The 17,805-nt window shown below is 45.5% G+C and overlaps 1 long non-coding RNA gene across 5 annotated transcripts in view; it reads left to right on the top strand.

Moving 5' to 3' along the window:
• LOC102552566 (uncharacterized) overlaps positions 1-17,805 on the top strand; it is a 69,105-nt gene that overhangs the window by 47,014 nt on the left and 4,286 nt on the right. For 4 of the 5 annotated variants that reach the window (NR_190418.1, NR_190419.1, NR_190417.1 and 1 more), the window contains one exon: positions 6,527-6,649. This is a non-coding gene — a long non-coding RNA (uncharacterized LOC102552566). Of the gene's footprint in view, positions 1-6,526; positions 6,650-9,993; positions 10,072-10,219; positions 10,551-17,805 lie in introns of those variants that run through there. The other variant, NR_190420.1, reaches the window with a different exon arrangement.

Genomic DNA, 17,805 nt, shown 5'->3' with positions numbered 1-17,805 from the left:
ATCAAGGTCTTTTGAAAGCCTGTGCTCCGAAACATACCTCCTCCTAAAGGCTGGACCTTCTAATCTTTCTCAAATAGTTCCAGGAACTAGGGACGAAGCCTGTGGGGCCAATTTATTCAAACCACTACATTAAGTTACCTCTTGCTACCTATGACATGTACCCCAAATATATTTCTGCAAATACATAGAGGGGTGAGAATATTCAAGATTATACCCAATTTTTGTTTCCAGCAAAGAGTACCCCCATAGTTAGGGCCAGGCAGCAGCAGCAGCACCCACTTGGAAATTTTCTCAGTAGTGACCTCTGAAGTACCTCAGACTTCTTTCCAGAATATTCTCTTATTTCTTTCCATTCAAACATGGACAGAGCCAAAAAGAAGAAAAATGGGGGGCTGGGGGCTGGGTGGAAGAAAGAAAGAATGAGGAAAAAGAGTAAGGCATTTGGCATTTGATGTTGAACTCTGTCCTCCACAAGCACATGCCACACATGTATATAGGCACACACAAGAACAGTGCACATATATATGCACACAAGAGACTATAACGAGGGTAGGGTGACTCACCCCTGTGATTTCGGTACTAGGGAGGCTGAGATCGGAGGGCACCGTGAATTCAAAGCCTTCCTGGGCAACATAGGGAATTCCAAGTTGGACTGAGCTAAATTGTGAGCCCTTATCTAAAGACAAGCAAACACCCTCCCATAACTCCCCCAATAAACGATTTTAAATTTCCTTTTTTTCTGGGAAAAAGCTGAACATTTCTTTGTATAAGGGCATGATAGAGATATGGGTAATTGCTTTTTAAGGATTTGTTACTTGTCTTGTCCTCCAGACTGTCTGGGAATTCTTCCCTCCCTCCCTTCCTCTCCCCTTCCTTTTCTTTCTCCCTTCTTTCTCCCCCTCTCCCCTCCTCTCCCCTTCTGACCAAGGGTTCATCATTCTCACCCCAGTTCAGAATTCTTCCTTCTTCTGCCTCCCTCTCTACAGTCAACCACATACTCTTCAGCCTCACCTTCTCCGGCCTCTCAGTGCAGAATGCTGACAACTGAGGAATGTGGGTGCAGCTACTTGGAGATTCCAATCACGTAGCATTTTCTCATGTGTCAATCAAATGGAGAGTTCATTTGACAAAAGAGAGTTTCTCAAATGAGTCCCTTCCCCTCTGCCCCTTCTACAGTACAAACATTTACCATCCCCTTGCTTTTGCCTAACTGGACCCATACGCATCTTGCAGCCATTTGTAGATTAGCTGAGGCTGATGGTGGCCGGGACTTTCTCTCCTAGACATAGTTTAACCTGCTCTTTTTCGTTTGTTTGTTTGGTTTTTTTGTTTGTTTTTGTTTTTGTTTTGTTTTGTTTTGTTTTGTTTTTTTTGTTTTTTTTTTGAGATAGGTTCTCATGGTATCCAGGCTGGCCTCTTAACTTCTTAACTTGCTATGCACTCACAGTGGCCTTGAACTTCTTTCTGATCTTCCCACCGTATCTTCTGAGCTCTGAGGTTATAAGAACTTGCTACCACACTGGGCTTGCCTGTCCCGTGCTGGCTAGGTGGATACTTTATAGCCTGAGCTACGTTCCCAGCTTCAGCTCTGTGCGTTTAATTGAAATGAAAACAATTCTTTGTGTTGCGAGCCTGAAGTAAACAGAGGCAACTGTTTACTAAGTGATAGTTATAAAAACGAGTGATAATAAACATAAATTATATAAATAATAATTAAAGCCATGTATGGTGATAGATATCTGTAATCCTAGCATTTGAGAGACTGAGGCCAGAAAATTGTGAGTTCAAGAATAGCCTAGGGTATAAAGTGAGTCAGCTTATCTGTCTGTCTGCCTGTCTGTCTGTCTGTCTCACTCACACACACAAACACATACACACAAATGTTCACACACTTGCACACATACACATTCAGCTGCAACGTGGACTATTTATTATATGTCAGGAACAGCATGAAAAGCTTTTGTCATTGAATCCTTACAATGACCCTGTGTTATTGATGGCATCTCTTTTTTTTTTTTAAAGATTTATTCATTTATTATATATAAGTACACTGTAGCTGTCTTCGGACACACCAGAAGAGGGCATCAGATCTCTTTACAGATGGTTGTGAGCCACCATGTGGTTGCTGGGAATTGAACTCAGGACCTCTGGAAGAGCAGTCGGTGTTCTCAACTGCTGAGCCATCTCTCCAGCCCAGCATCTCTTTTAAGAGATAAGAAAACTGATACAAAAAACTAAGAGTCCAGGAACAGAAATTGATCCCTAGCCTTGTGGGCTCCATGGCCATGGGTCTCTTGGCCATACCAGAGAGTCCTTCATTTAGTGTTGGGGCTGGAACAGCACCTATGTCCCTGCCAGGGGTTCCCATTAGACACAGTGTTCTTCTCACTGTAGTACAGTTAGTCCATTTTGTGTTGTTATAACAAAATACCTGGGGCTAGCAATCTTATTAATTTAAAAGGGGACTTAATTAACTTAAATTTCTAGAGGTAAGACCAAGATCATGTCACTTGTATGAGGGCCTCACCATGGATGGAATCACAAAAGTGATACCTACCATGCACAAAAGAACATTCAAAGCAAGAAATAATGAAGTCTCAGAAGGGCTAGGCTTCATCCTTTGCAATAAGCTATCCTCTCAAGAATTAATTTAGTTTTATGAGACCTGAATCAACCACTTCCTCATTCTGTACAGCTTGGTCCTGAGAAACCTGATTGGGGCAACTTGGAAATGAGGAAATGGCGGATACAAGTACAGAAAAGCTGGGATCAGGTGGGCTGTGCTGGCTCTGATGGAGAGCACCTGCCATGTTACCTGGAAACTAGGCTTTATTATGTACAGCATAAGGAGAAGTGTTTGGAAGGAGGATTCTGTGGGGGAGCAGTCTCAGACTGTTGTCATCCAGGAGACAGAAGCTGCAGTTGTCAGCTTTTGCACACGTCGGGCAATTGCTCCTTTTGCACACTCACACTGGGACCAGAGAAGGCTTTATCATGTGTCTGAGCCTCACCTGAGTCTGAGGCACTGTGGTCCTTGCCGTGGCCTTGTCTATGTCTACAATGCACACTTATTCAGTCAGCACTCCCCGCACACTTTTTGTTGTTTGAGACAGGGACTTATGTAGCCCAAACTGGTCTCAAACTTATGCTGTAGCTCAGGATGACCTTACATTTCTGATCCTTCCACACCTACATCCCAACGCACTAGCAGGTCTGATTTTATGCAGTGCTAAGTACTGAACTCAGAGCTTTATGCATTCTAGGCAAGCATTCTCCAAACTGAGCTACACCCTCAGCACCAATCCATTGTACTGGAAGCCCAGCTTGTAAAATACAAGCCTTTGGAGGATTTATTTTAGCTATTTCCAAACTGTAACAGTAACTAAAGGTTTTCCCAGTTTAGGGAAGAAAGGAAAGGAGGTTGGTAGGGGAAGAAAGGGGATCTGTGAGGGATCCTGCAACCACCCATCCACACTCCCCTGTGGCTGTCAGAGATGATGACATTTTAGAAGTCTTTAGTCAACAAAATCTGGGGGACCTTCCTCTACATCTTTGCACAATGCCATAAGTTTCAGGATGTTACCACTATGGCTGTGTCACTATGCCCTGCACATTTCCCCACAGTTAAGACCCGAGTTCCAGGCAAGACTCTGTCTCCTGCCAGTTACGCAATCTTAGGCCAGGTCAAGTCACCTCTCAGGACTCAGCTTCCTCGTCTGAGGACAGGACTCTGCCTACAGCACTGGGTCTGCCCAGCCTACTCAACAGGGATGTTGTCAGTTTCAGCCATAAGATGTCAAAAGCTTTGTATAAGCTCTCTGGCAAAGTGCCCAGCACTGCACTCATGGAGCGAAAAGAACCCTAAGAACATTCTAGTCCATCACCAGGAAGCACGTGGTCATGAACTACTACAGCAATCCTCCACTTCCTCCTCTGGCCTCTGTGACATGTTTTGCTCTAGTTAAGAGAGCAGTCTGCAGCCATGGGCAGCAAAGGGACTTTGCCCTCAGAGCAGTGGAGCCCATGACCATGTGTCATTGTACTATCCTCATAGCTCAGCAGGTCCTGAGCCCCTGTCTTACAACATGCTGGTAGGGCCTAATCCTCAACCCCAGAAAGACTGGCCTGCTCTCTGTGTCCCCCATGTGGGAGCAGAAAGCTGGTCTTCATTAGATGAAGATGGGGAAGCCTATGAGGCAAGCAACAGAAAGAAACTAAGAGGAGCAGAACATGGTCAGAGTTGTAAAGTAATGATGCCAGAAGCTTCTAGAGCATAATACTTAGGCTTCATGTGTCTCTCCCTCCAGCTTCCTGTTCATGCTTCACAGGCCAAGATGACTGCAGGTGTAAACCACCACGTTCAGCTTCTGTTTGGACTTAAAACACAGAACAACAAAAAACAACTGGTCATTAGTAAAGGTCCACTGTAGACAGAGACGTTCTTTTTTTTTTTTTTCTTTTTTCTTTTTTTTTGGAGCTGGGGACCGAACCCAGGGCCTTGCGCTTTCTAGGCAAGCGCTCTATCACTGAGCTAAATCCCCAACCCCGAGACATTCTTAATTATATGTCTGTTTTTGTATCTGAGTGAGTGCAGGTACCCTCAGAGTTCAGAAGACCGCATTGAATTACACACAGTCATGAGATGCCTACTCTGGGAACTAAACTTATGTCATCTGCAAGAGTAGTACATATTCTTTCTTTAAGTTTTATTTTATTTTTAGCTTATGTATATGTATATGTGTCTGTGTGGTCAAGGGGAACAGAGTACGTGTACATGAGTGCAGGAACCTGAAGAGGAAGAGGAAGGTGATCTTGAAGCTGAAGTTACAGGTAATCACCTGTAACTCTCTGATATAGGACTCAAACCTGGGTCCTCTGTAAAAGCAGTATGAGCTCCTTCTCCAGCCTGTAGAACAGCTTTAGCCTTAACCATTGAACATTCTCTCCAACTCCTAAAACTTCACATTTTTATCACACAATGTTACTTACTATCCCTAACTGAAATTTTCTGTTCTTCTTTAGTGCTTGCTTCATAAGAATTTTTACTATTTTCTACATTTGGACAACAGGAGGGGAAAGTCTATTAAACAATAAAAAAGAGGAGGAGGAAGAGGAGGGGAGGAGAAGAGGAAGAGAAGGAGTTCAGAAAAGCTCCCACCCCATCCTCACCTCTCATACAGGCTCAGGCTGAAGTGGGGTGTTTCCTGTTGGCTCTTTGTAGTGGGGGGGGGTCCCATGGGACCACAGGACAGTTTGTAGAGTCTCTTCTCTCGAAGCAAGAGTCCTAGGTTCTGCCAAGAAGGCTGGGTGGAAGAGAAGGTGGGAGAAAAGCACAGTAAAAGAGAAAGCGTCTATAGTGGTAGTGCACACCTTTAATCCCAGCACTTGGGAGGCAGAGGCAGGCAGATTTCTGAGTTCAAGGCTAGCCTGGTCTACAGAGTGAGTTCCAGGACAGCCAGGGTTACACAGAGAAACTGTCTTTTCTTTTTTCTTTTTTTTTTTTTTCCGGAGCTGGGGACCGAACCCAGGGCCTTGCGGTTGCTAGGTAAGCGCTCTACCACTGAGCTAAATCCCCAACCCGAGAAACTGTCTTGAAAATAAAACAAAATGAAACAAAGAACAAAAAGGGGGAGGGACACAATAACAAAGAAAAACAACTACAGTAAAACCCAGAGTTCAGACTTAGGAAAACGTCCACCGTTCCAGATTTTCTGTCATTTTCTAACTAGACACAGAAGGATTCCTTTTTTGCTTAAACACAAACTTTATTGTTCAGAGTTACTTTCTATTGAACAAAGAACCCTGAAGTTCTTGGGATTTCATTGTTTTATTTATTTATGTTTTCTGGATGGTCTTCTGTGGAACATCTTTTCCCTTCACATGTGTGCGTTCTGTAATGTGTGTAATCGAACATACATAGGTACCATGCCTCTTTATACGTGTGATATGTGCATGTGTATGTGTGTGTGCCATGACATATAGGTAGAGGTCAGAGTACAACCCCATCATGGGTCTTTTGGTTTCCATCTTCCTTAAGGCAGGGTCTCTATTGTGGTTTCTGCTCTGTGTGTACACCAGGCTAGCTGGCTCCTGAGCTTGCAGGTCTAGCCCCATCTGACTGTAAAGCCCCGAGGTGTACATGGTGCTCTGCCTGGTTTGACACAGGTTCTGGAGATGGGAACTCAGGCCCTCACGATTGCTCAGAAAGCACTTTTTCCAGCCTGCGATCTTGAATTTATTTCCTTTTTTAAAAATTATTTTTATGCATGTTTTGCATACATGTAGGTAAGTGTACCACATACATGACTCACATCTCCTCAGTCTGGAGTTACAGATGCTACCAGTGGGTGCTGGAAGTCAAACCCAGGGCCTCTGTAAGAGCAACAAATGCTCTTAGCCACTGAGCAATCTCTCCAGCCCAGTTCTGAACTTCTAATCCTCAGGCCCGCCCACCCCGGTGCTCACCCACAGCTTTGGTTGTGCTTTTTACATTTCTTTCACTATCCCTTTCTCTTTACCTGGGAAGGCTCCAGTGAACACCCCGAACTTGGATCTCCACCAATGGATTGGAGCTGAGGAACAACCCGGACAAAACCTCTGAACCAGACACATTGTGGTCATCTGTCAGCAGCGGTCATTTTGTAATTAAGTAAGTACCAGTCAGACTGCAAGGCTTAAAAACCCACCCCACAGTGGCCAGGCTCAGGGGCGGGGGGGGGGGGGGGGGGACGGGACACGACTCTGGTGGCAGGACCTAAAGGCTGAGGTGGGAAAGTTGTTAATTACATGTGGACTGGTCCAAAATAAAGCCAGTCCTGGAATCAAGCAGAGCTTTGAGGTAGCTAAGCACTCAGGTCTGCCATTAACACCTGTGTCACGGCTTCAGTCACTGTGCTGATGACTTGTTCTGCAAGGCTAATGTCTCCTTTTCCACTCTCCATCTGCAGTCTGTCCACATGGACACCAGGCCCCTGCAAGCTGTGACTGGCCACTGCAAGAAATAAGGGAATGTGACACACACACACACACACACACACACACACACACACACACACACGGCAGCAGATGGAACACCCAGTCAAAGGAGGGAGTTCATAGCAATTTGGGGGAGTGGATTCTTGTCCTATGGCTGTCAGAACAAATGACCACAAACGGGGGCGAGGGACCTACAGCAGTGGGTGTTGCACTTTGGGAGAATGAGAGTCTGAACTCAGGAAGGGAGTGGAGCAGCCCGGAGCCTCTGGAGGCTTTAGCGGAGATTGGGCCTAGCTCAGGTCCTGCTGGCATCTGGTGGCTGCTGTTATATCCTTGGTCTTCCGTGGTTTGACCTCCCTCTTCTCCCTTTACCCACTCTTCCCTTCCTCTTCCCCTCCTCTCTTCCCTTACCTTCTCCATTCCTGTCTTCCTGTCCCTTTCTCTCTTTTTGTTTTAAAACATTTAAACTACTTATTTACTCATTTGTTTATGTGTGTGTGCACACCACAGAGGTCAGAAGACATGAGAGTCTGTTCTTCCCCTTCACCGCAAACAGCTGCTTATCAGGCTTAGCTGCTGCCAACACCTTTACCTGTGGGGATCTCGATGGCCTTCTTTTTTATTTTGTTGAGGTAGGGTCTTGCTATGTAACCACAGCCATCTTGGTATTTGCTATGCAGCCCAGAGTGGCCTCAAATTCACAGCAGCCCTCTAGACTCAGTTTTCAAATGCTGGGATTCACTTTTTAGAGAGGGTCTCACTTTGTAGCCTTAGCTGGCCTTGAGCTCACAGAGATCCACCTGACCTTGCCTTCTAAGTGCTGGGGTTGTAGATGAGCCACAATGGCTGGCTAAGAAGTAGACTCTGGTTCCTTACCATCCACTCAGTAATACTTGCTATGCATTTCTTATGTCGTGGCCTGCACTAGGAGTAGATAGCACAGCAGTGCTGGCTCAGATTTTCATGGGGTTTCTATGATAAGGAGGACAGGTAGACAGAACAGATAATATCATATCAAGGAATGACAAGAGCTGGAAAGAAAACACAGCAGATGTGATGGCAAGGCTGAGTGGCAAATTTAGATTCAGAAAGGAGAGTCTTTCTGCAGAGGTGACATTTCCACAGAGGTCTGAGTGCAAGCAAGGTGCCAGTAATACAGGAGGCAACAAGAGCAAAATTCCGACATGGGGCTGATTTTTTCGGTCCAAAGCACAGAAAGGTGGCTGCTACAGCTGGAACATGGTGTGCAAGCAAGAGGCACCTGATAAGCCTCCTGCTAGACCAGAAGCTGTGGGAGGAGGCATGGTGTTTATTCCAAGAGCCAGGGGTCTCAGCTGTGTGTTTACAAGCTCACTTTGGGGCTGGAGACGTGACTCAGTTGGCAGAGCACGCTGGAGGCCGAGGGAGGAGGACTAGAAATCCGTGGCCATTCTAGGCTACAGAGGAGTTCAAAGCCAGCCTAGGCTACAGAAGACCCTGTTCAGACAGACAGACAGACAGGCAGGCAGGTAGGTAGGTAGATAGCAGTAGGCTGAGTAGGGAAGATTGGAGGTAGAATGCATTAAAAGGATATGCCGCAGTAAGAAGGGAAGAAGGTGGTGACTGGGGCCAGGGCATGCTGTGGAGACAGGGGTGGGCCAGGGCATGCTGTGGAGACAGGGGTGGGCCAGGGCATGCTGTGGAGACGGGTGGATTTGAATATGTTCTAGAGGTATCAGAGCTAACCTCACTGGCTGACTTTCTGTGGAGTGAACGAAGGAGGCAGTTGGTAGTGGAGCTTAGATTTTGGAATTAAGTTGAGTAACTGAGTTTCTACCCCACTTCCCCATTTCCTATTTTATATTTAAGCTTCATTGTGTAACCTGAGCTGGACTTGCTATGTAATCCATGCTGGCCTAGAACACATAGAAATCTTTCTGCCTCTGCCTCTCAAGTACTGGATTACAGGCATACCACCGTGCCCAGCTTCTACCTTTGCTTTAACTGGCAAAATAATCCTCTCATTCAAAGGGAACAAAAAGAGAGTTTATTCTTGAGCCAAACATGAATGCCCATGGCTTGGGAACACAAATGTATGTTGTCTCAAACAACATGTTCGGTGTGGAAACGGTTTCATGATGGTTTTATAATTTTTTGGCTGAAAAGAAAGTCATACATAAATAAAGGCATGTTATCAAATGAACCAGACAGATGCTTAGTGGTTAAGAGCACTGGCTGCTCTTCCAGAGGACCTAGGTTCAATTCCCAGCCCCCCACATGGCAGCTCACAACCATCTGTAACTCCAGCTCCAGGAGATCGATGCCCTCACACAGATGTACATGCAGGCAAAACACCAATGCACCCACAATAAAGATAAATAAAACATTAAAAAAAAATAAAAAGACTTTCAAGGCCTTTAATCCCAGCACCCTGGAGGTAGAGACAGGGAGCTCTCATAGTTCCAGGCAAACCTGGTCTGCAGAGCAAGTTCCTGACAGCCAGGGCTACACAGAGAAACTTGTCTTGAAAACAAAACAACAACAAGAACAACAACAACAACAAAAGACTCACAAAAAATGTTATAAAAGGAAGGAAGGAAGGAAGGAAGGAAGGAAGGAAGGAAGGAAGGAAGGAAGGAAATTTCTGTTCAGGTCTCCAGTGCTGTTGAACGGCATTCTTAGCTTTGGGGCTGGTGGAAGCTAGTGATTTGATATCTCGATAGATGACCAAATATTTCACACAAAATCACAGGGTATTATCAGATCAAACACAAAGGTGGGCAGTACATGGTGTTAAGGATTAAAGACAGTCTGCCATAATTTGCCTTCGGATCTGCAGCATTCCAACTCTCCACAATCAGGAGGTCCAAGCAGTCACTCCTCTTTGCAGAATGTCTAACATAGGCTTCCCTCCACCCACCCCCAACCCTCAAGACCTCCAGTTCATGGTTTGTAGCAGAGAATTTAGCATTAATCATTTTGGGCATTTTCCTACACTTACAACCCAGAACTAACAGTTTTGTTATTTGTATTTGCCAGGGGAATGAATATTCTGTGCAGTCCATGAAGGCAGGGTGTGGGAAGTGCCTCCTGGGTGGTCAGTACTAACTACAGCAGGTAGGAACTAGCCTGTTCCCTCTGGCTGTTTGTAGTAAGCAGAAGCAGGGTGGTCCTGGTGCTGGAGGGGTTTGCAGATATTTTTCTTCTGCTCATGCCTCTGCAGAAGGTGGGGAAGCTGCTCATGACTAAACTCTTGACCTTCCAGGCTCATCTGTACACACGCCCCAGGAGGCTTCTGAGGGGAGTCAGGTTGAAATCCTTTGGACACTAACTGAAACCTTGATCCCTGTGGTTCATGACAGATCATCAATTATGGAAAGGTCTGATGAACGCTAACAGCACTCCCGACTTCCCCAGCTGAAACCATAGAGGGTCAAAGACCCAAACTGCTGAGCTCTGCACACAGTGGGAGGAGTGCGGTGGGTGGGGAGGGGAAGGGAGGCAGAGAATGGCTCAGCAAGAGACCCTGGCTTCTAACTACAGACTCAAGAGAAGTCCCTAGTGATTAAATTAATAAACTGAGCTCAACAAATTGATCATACTCTTTAATTTACATTTATTTATTTACTTCTTTTTTTTTAAAAGATGTATTTATTTCATGTATGTAAGTACACTGTAGCTGTCTTCAGACACACCAGAAAAGGGCATCGGATCCCATCACAGATGGTTGTGAACCACCATGTGGTTGCTGGGAATTGAACTCAGGACCTCTGGAAGAGCAGTCAGAGTTCTTACCCGCTGAGCCATCTCTCCAACCCCTTATTTGTTTACTTATCCATTCATCCATTTATTTGAGACCAAGTCACATTGTAGCTCTTGCTGTCCTATAAATTGCTAGGTAGACCAAGCTGGCCTCAAGCTTACAGAGATCCACTTTCTTCTGCCTCCTGAGTGTGGGGACTAAAGGCATGTGCCTTTATGCCAAGCCATACTCAATATTAATATTACTCTATATCATAGAAATGGTAACAGTGTTGACTTAGAGTTGATTCGACTGGGCCTGCCCCACCAGGTGCACCAGGCAGCATAGAAAAAGGACTGCTTGCACATCGCTCCCCCACCGGGCTCCCTCCCCCACTTCCTCTCTCTCTGTTCCCACACTTCTCGCAGGCTCCTCTCTCTGTCCTTCTCTGTCCCTCCTTTTCTACTCTCATAGCTCTGCTCCCGTTTGTCTGCCTCTATCCCTTCTTCAGACCCTCACTCCCCTCTTCCCCCAAATAAACCTTCTTTATCCAGGTCTGCTGCATGGTGTGATTTCTTACGGGACACCTTGCCATGGGCCCACCAGGGACCCTGCCCACCGCCCCTTTATATTTCATAACAAACAGTACATTTTAGTTTTTTTAAAATCTTTTCTTGTGTAGGTCCAAGTGGGTGATGCATTTTTTTCAAAGTCCCTGTTGTCTTCAAAGGGACTGAACTTCCACCAGACTCAGTAGACAAACTCCCGATCTTCCTGTTTACTCGGCCAGGATAAACTGAACCTGTCTTAAAAAGAACAATGTAACCAAAGTTACCATGCCTTGGATTTCCCTGCCGTCCTCGGCCTCAACTAAATACCTAGCTTTAATCCGAAAATATGACTCTTCCATTCCCCTGACCCCGTATTGTCTATGTTGTGGTAATCATTTGCTGACAGCAGCCAAGAGGTTGAAAGAAACCTTAAACAAAGCAAATATCCCACATCTATTAGAACAGCTTGTGGACGTGGGCTGATAACATCTGTTTGAAGTCAGTGCAAACTGTTCTGGCTCCGTTCAGTAACTACTTCTTTGTAAACCCTGTTAAAGATCTCTGTAAAGAGTCCCCTATTCTTCTGTTCTTCTGGTATTCAAAAACCGGAGCAAAACTGTTAGAACCAGGCAGAAGACAATCGCTGGGGTGGAAGTAGAAAGTCTAATTAGGGCTCACTTGTTAGATCCCAAACCCAAAACTACTTGCCGTGATTTAACATATCAGAGCGGATCTGGCTGCCAGGTGCTTCCAGTCTCCCTCAGTCCCCACACATTTCAGGGTACGGCTTGCTTACCCCACCCCTCTCCTGAACGCTTCAGCCCAGGAACAGATCTTTGATATGCTAAGTAGGAACCTCGATTAGTTATTTGTCCAAGATTGAGATCTAACCTCATCTCTCTTGTCAAGCTACTACAGGAAGTCTTTTTAAAAAATTCTTTAATTTATTACTGAGATATCCAAGTAGGGATTCTTTTATATGAAGAAGAGGGAAAAATGTTTCAAATACTAATTTTTTTTAATACATGAAGGCCATAATGATTAATCTCAAAGGTAAGCAAGTTTACCGAGGAGGAAGTGACTTCAGGGTCCGGACTCTGGTAATTTAAGTGACAGACACCCCACAGATGCAGCCATTGGTCTGCAGTTGGCAGCACTGTTTAGGAAGGTTTACAAGGTGTGGCCTTGCTGGAGAAACTATGTCCCTGAGGGCAGGCTTTGAGAGATTATAGTCCCACTCCAAGTCCTCTCCCCACTCCTGGTTTGCTCTCGGCTTCCTGTTTTCTGCTCTGGGTATCTTGCATTAGTCAAAATTGTGGTTGACTACATAGGGAGTTTGAGGTCAACCTAGGCAGGAGATGCTGTGTCAAAAAAGCACAAACAAACACACACAAACAAGCAAAACAAAACCAATGTTTATCAGAAAGTCCCTGAAGCTTTGGAAATCTAAGTTGCCATGGCAACCTCCTGGGTGCTAGAAATGCCAGAAAAGTGGGATAAGTGCCCCGAAAACCCACAAGCATTGAACAGACCTGGGCTCAAGAGAGAGGCCCTGCTTGAGCTTTCACATCGGGGACAAGACCTTTGAGCATGGTCCTGTTGCAAGTTTAAGGCCAGTCTTAGAGAAGACTGTATCTTTAGTATAAAACCCCCAAATTTTACATAGGAGAAGTGAGAAATTCTACTCTAAATGAGGCAAAAGGTGGCTTTGGGAGAGGCAAGGGCAGCTTTTACTTCAGAGTATGTGACCTGGACCCTCCTGACAAGTAAGCCCTCTGGCTTCATGAGTCTTTCATATCTCAGTGGATCTGTAAAAAGCAGACACTAGAAACCGTCTTTTTCCTAGGAACTTTTAGGATTTATGAGCTTTTGGTAGAGAGGCTCCCCTCCTCCTACCTCTTTCCATTTTGGTTTTGTCAATATTGGAAACTGCTGGGACCGTTCCTTTTTACTGGGAGTCAGATAGGCCACTCCTGGTAGAGTCCTTTTCTCTTCCTTTCGATCGCTCTTTCTCCTTTCGTGCAGTTGGATCGCTTTGGTTTTTTGTGATTTCTTATCTGGGAGATAGCTTGACGTGCACACAGCCATCTTCTCTGGACCTTTTCCCAGTGGCCCTCAATCCCTTCACTTTCCTCATTTCTCCTTTTCTCGTGGTAATGCAGTATGGCATCCACAATATTCAAGGCGTAACTCATTTATGTCCATGGACACGTGATGACCTCGGGCTGCCTTCCCTCAGTTCTCAACTCTCAGGTCCCAGCTTCTCTGTAGCCCACCCAGCACAGGAAACGTCCCCTTCCGAATGACAGGGTTTGTATCGCCTCAAGCTGGGAACATTTTAGTGTTTTTACCACAACTCCGCCCTGAGTATGTTTGCAGAATTATTCACCACTACATGGCAATCATCTGTTGAATTGCTCATTTATAAGCAGAAGGAAAACACAGTAAAGTAAAAAGAATGCCAACCACAAATTTTTCTAGAATGAACAGCTGGAAATATCAGTTAAACAAACAAAACAAAACAAAACTCAAACAAAACAAAACAACCCTCAGACACTTGAATGGTTTAGTTTCTAAAATACTTAGTTTTCCGTGTGCCTGTGTGTGCACACGTGAATGTCAGAGGACAACTTGTGAGAGCCGCTTCTCTTAACTGGCTTTACTCTCATGGTGGTCTGTGATTTCTCTCACAAATTATGTCGCTTCCAACAGCCTGTGGTAGAGTAAGAATCCTGATTCTGAAAGGAGGAAATGGGAGGTTAGCAATGGAAAACTAGGCCAAAACAGTCTGAACCCAATAGGAGAAACAGTGCCCCCTGCAGCTCGAGGTTTTCAGCGAATGTTTACATAAGCTTTTGAAGGGTAAGCAGTCATACCTCGATGGGCCTGCCATCTGCTTCTCCAGTCCGTTGAATGCCTACTGGTTTTTGTTTTGTTTTTTGAGCAGCTAGCTCACATTCCTAGCATTTCTAGCACCCAGAGGTTGCCACTGCAACTTAGATTTTGCCTTCAAAGTGTCATGCATGGCCTACTCAGGGGCTTTCTGCTCTACACTGCAGGGCCTCAAGATATTTCTCTGGAAAATTTGTGGTGCCTATTTCCATGACCTCACAACACTTGGGTTCTGGTAGTCTGCAAAACCAGAACCTTGTAGACAACAGCAGCTTAACCTTCCTTGAACCACAGTGGTTGTGGACCCTGACTGAGTATTTGTTTTACTGGACCTAGGGAAACACTCCCCTAAGTAACCACGTTACCATGAGTAGACAGCCTGGGGCTCTCTTTGTAAAGTCTGACCCTATTTCAGTTTCTGGAACTGTTTAAAAAAATTATTAACCATTTTAGTCGTTTACATTTCAAATTATATCCCCCTTCCCGGTTACCCCTCCACACACTCCCCATCCCATCCCCACTCCCCTTTGCCTCTATGAGGGTGCTCCACCCACTCCTCCACTCCCCCCTCACTGCTCTAGCCTTCCCTTATGCTGGGGCATCAAGCCTCCACAGGACCAAGGGCCTCTCCCTCCCATTGATGTCAGACAAGGCAGTCCTCCACTACATATGTTGGGGGTTTAGTCCCTGGGAACTCTGGGTGGTCCAGGTAGTTGATATTGTCCTGCTCTTGGTCCCTTTCTTGTTGTCCCAATGCAAAGTGTGAGGCTTCTCTTTACTGGTGCTAATCCCTGTAATAATTACAACCACATGTCTGCACCTGGCTTTGTTTGAAACTCTAACCTCGCACATACTCCCTTCCTAGCCAGATTGAACATTTCTGAAACTCACACACTCTGTGTGTGAAACTCCCAATTCTCACTGTAAGACTGATTAAAAACCGCCACACTGCAATGCTGTGTTGTCTTGAAATGTCCTCTGCCAAATTATTTAGTCCATTACTTTACTTCGTTTTTGTTTTTGAGACAGGATTTCTCTGTATAACAGACCTTGATGCCTTGGGACTTGCTATGTAGACCAGGCTGACCTTGAACTCTGAGAGATCCACCTGCCTCTGCTCAAGGCATCACCACTACTGCCCAGCCAGTCCTTCCTTTGAACTCAGTCTCACTCAGATTTTCAGGACACAAACAGAATGTAGCCATATTCTTTTCCAGTAACACTGATGGCCTCTGGTTCAGTTCCCAGTAGTCCTTGTTCAAATGTGAGACCCCGTGAACACGGTCCCTATTACATGCATTTCTTCAGCCCTCTGGGATTCTAGGGCTTTCCTTCTCCCTCTCCCTCTCCCTGCTATCATACCCAGTGTGTGGTGCTGGGGAGGAAGCCCTGGACTTCACGTTAGATCAGGTAGCATCTGACCAACTAAACCACACCCTCCCCCAGGCTAGGGCCTTTTTCTAATTCACATTTATAAACTCATGTACGTTCCTCTAAAGGCAGGTGCAAAGGCTTAAGAACAACGTGATCTGGTCTATCTTAGCAATGACAGTGGGTCTTTCAAAGTAATTTTTGGTACTAGTAAATTTTCATGTCCCTGTGACCAAAATACCAGGTAGAGAAGTGTGAGATCTGGCTCCAAGCAGTCTGGTCATCTTTTGTTTGGAATTCTAGATAATTTTATGCATAAAAACCAGGAGCCTTTCTAAAGAAGTGGGAAAATCTTACTGATTTCTATTCAGAATTATAATGGCCACAGTGAATTACTTTAATCAGAGACATGGTTATCCATCTGTGGACTCCATTGGGAGAAGAGGATTCTGAATGACTCAGAATCACTGAAACATAGTTCTGATTGATAGGCAGAAGCTGCAAAAAAAAAAAAAAAAAAAAAAAAAAAAAAGCAAACGAATAGAAAGTTACCTCAACAGATTCCTTGTGGATTAGTCACTTGTCTGTGGCTGTGATAAAATGTCACTACTAAAAGCAACTTAGGGAGGAAAGGGTCTACTTGGGCTCATGGTTCCAGAGGGACATCGAGCCCACCGTGGCAGGGAAGGCATGGCATGGCAACAGGACCAGAAAGCTCCCTATTACATGTTACGTGTGGTGCACATGCAGGAAGCAGAGGGAGAACAGGAAGCAGGTCAGAGTATGAGCCCTCAAAGCCCAGCTCCTGTGCATCCTCCACCAGCACCAGCTGGGTCTCTTCCATCGTCTCCCACACTGGGACCAAATGCTCAAATCCACGAGTCTGTGGGGAATATTTCTTACTCTGACCACCATACCTTACAAAGGACAAACGGAAACAGATTGCTCACTGGCTTACCTCTGACTGACTGTACTCTGTCTCCACGTTCTTCTGCTCAACTCCTCTGGCCTAGTGGCCTTCTGATGTCAGTTGCCTTCCTTCCCCAAAGAGCAAATGAAAGCTAGACACATGTCTTTGGAGTGAGGCCTTCAGATCAATGAGACCTATGCAAACAGCCAGCAATAAAAATGAAGTCCCCACAATTTAATAATCAGGTCATGACCTTTTAGATCGTGAGCCCCAGGGCTTATACCTTACACAGACGTCTGGAGCCTAACTCCTAATGACCCATGGCATCTTACCAGTCTCAAGAAAAATAACTTGTTCTTTGACAATTTCATACAAGCATATAGTAGACTCTAGCCACACCCACCCCTCCTTCACCACCTTCTATCCCCCTGCTCCCATCAAAAGCCACCAACCTTTAAGCAGAGATATTAAAGTAAATGCTTCTCTTTAACCAACCAAATGCTTCCTTCCATCTCCTCCTTCCTCCGTTTTCCCTCTTCTCTCCATCCTACCTTCTTCCCTTCCCTTCCCTCCCTTTTCCCTCCTTCCCTTTCCTCCCTTCTCCCTCCCTCCCTCCCTCCCTCCCTCCCTCCCTCCCTCCCTCCCTCCTCCGCCTCCTCTTTGCAGGTCTTGCAGCTGGGTGTGTGTTTTGAGTGTCTTTATGTAGCTCTAGGTGGTTTGGAACCCTTGGTGCAGCCTGTGAGAAGACAAGTGATAACAAGATAGCCATATACTGGAAGTGATAATATACTGGAACAGAATGCTATTTGAAGATATGCCTCAAACTGTAAAAATATTCCAGTTTCTGGTTTAGGAAACAGGATTTATTATTTATCTGTTTAATACTAGTGGAACTGGGGATTAGATTCCCAAGTTAGACAAGTACTCTACCACTGGGTTAAGCCTTGGGCACAGTGTAACAGGTTATTAAAATATTTTATTTGAAGCTGGGTACACCTTTAATCCCAGCACTTGGGAGAGGGAGGCAGGCAGACGTCTGAGTTGAGGTTAGTCTGGTTTACAGTGGGAGTTTCAGTCTAGCCAGAGCTAAACAGAGAACCCCCGTCTTGAAAAACAAAACCAACCGAACAAAGGATTTTCTTTGTATCCATGTGTGTGTTTGTGAATGTCTGTGTGCACATGTGTGTGTCTGTGAATGTCTGTATGCACATGTGTGTGTCTGTGAATGTCTGTATGCATGCACGCCATGCGTACGTGGGCGCCCTCAGAGTCCAGGAAGAGGGTGTTGATCCCCTGGAGATGGATGATTTGCAGGAACCGTGGGCTACGCAGAGTAGGTGCTGGAACCAGGTCTGCTGGAAGGGCAACAACAGGTTTTAATGGCC

This window comes from Rattus norvegicus, chromosome 1 (genome assembly GCF_021556685.1).
Source record: "Rattus norvegicus strain SHRSP/BbbUtx chromosome 1, alternate assembly SHRSP_T2T, whole genome shotgun sequence".
Classification (NCBI taxonomy): Eukaryota; Metazoa; Chordata; class Mammalia; order Rodentia; family Muridae; genus Rattus; species Rattus norvegicus.
This window is presented reverse-complemented; position numbering and strand designations above follow the sequence as displayed.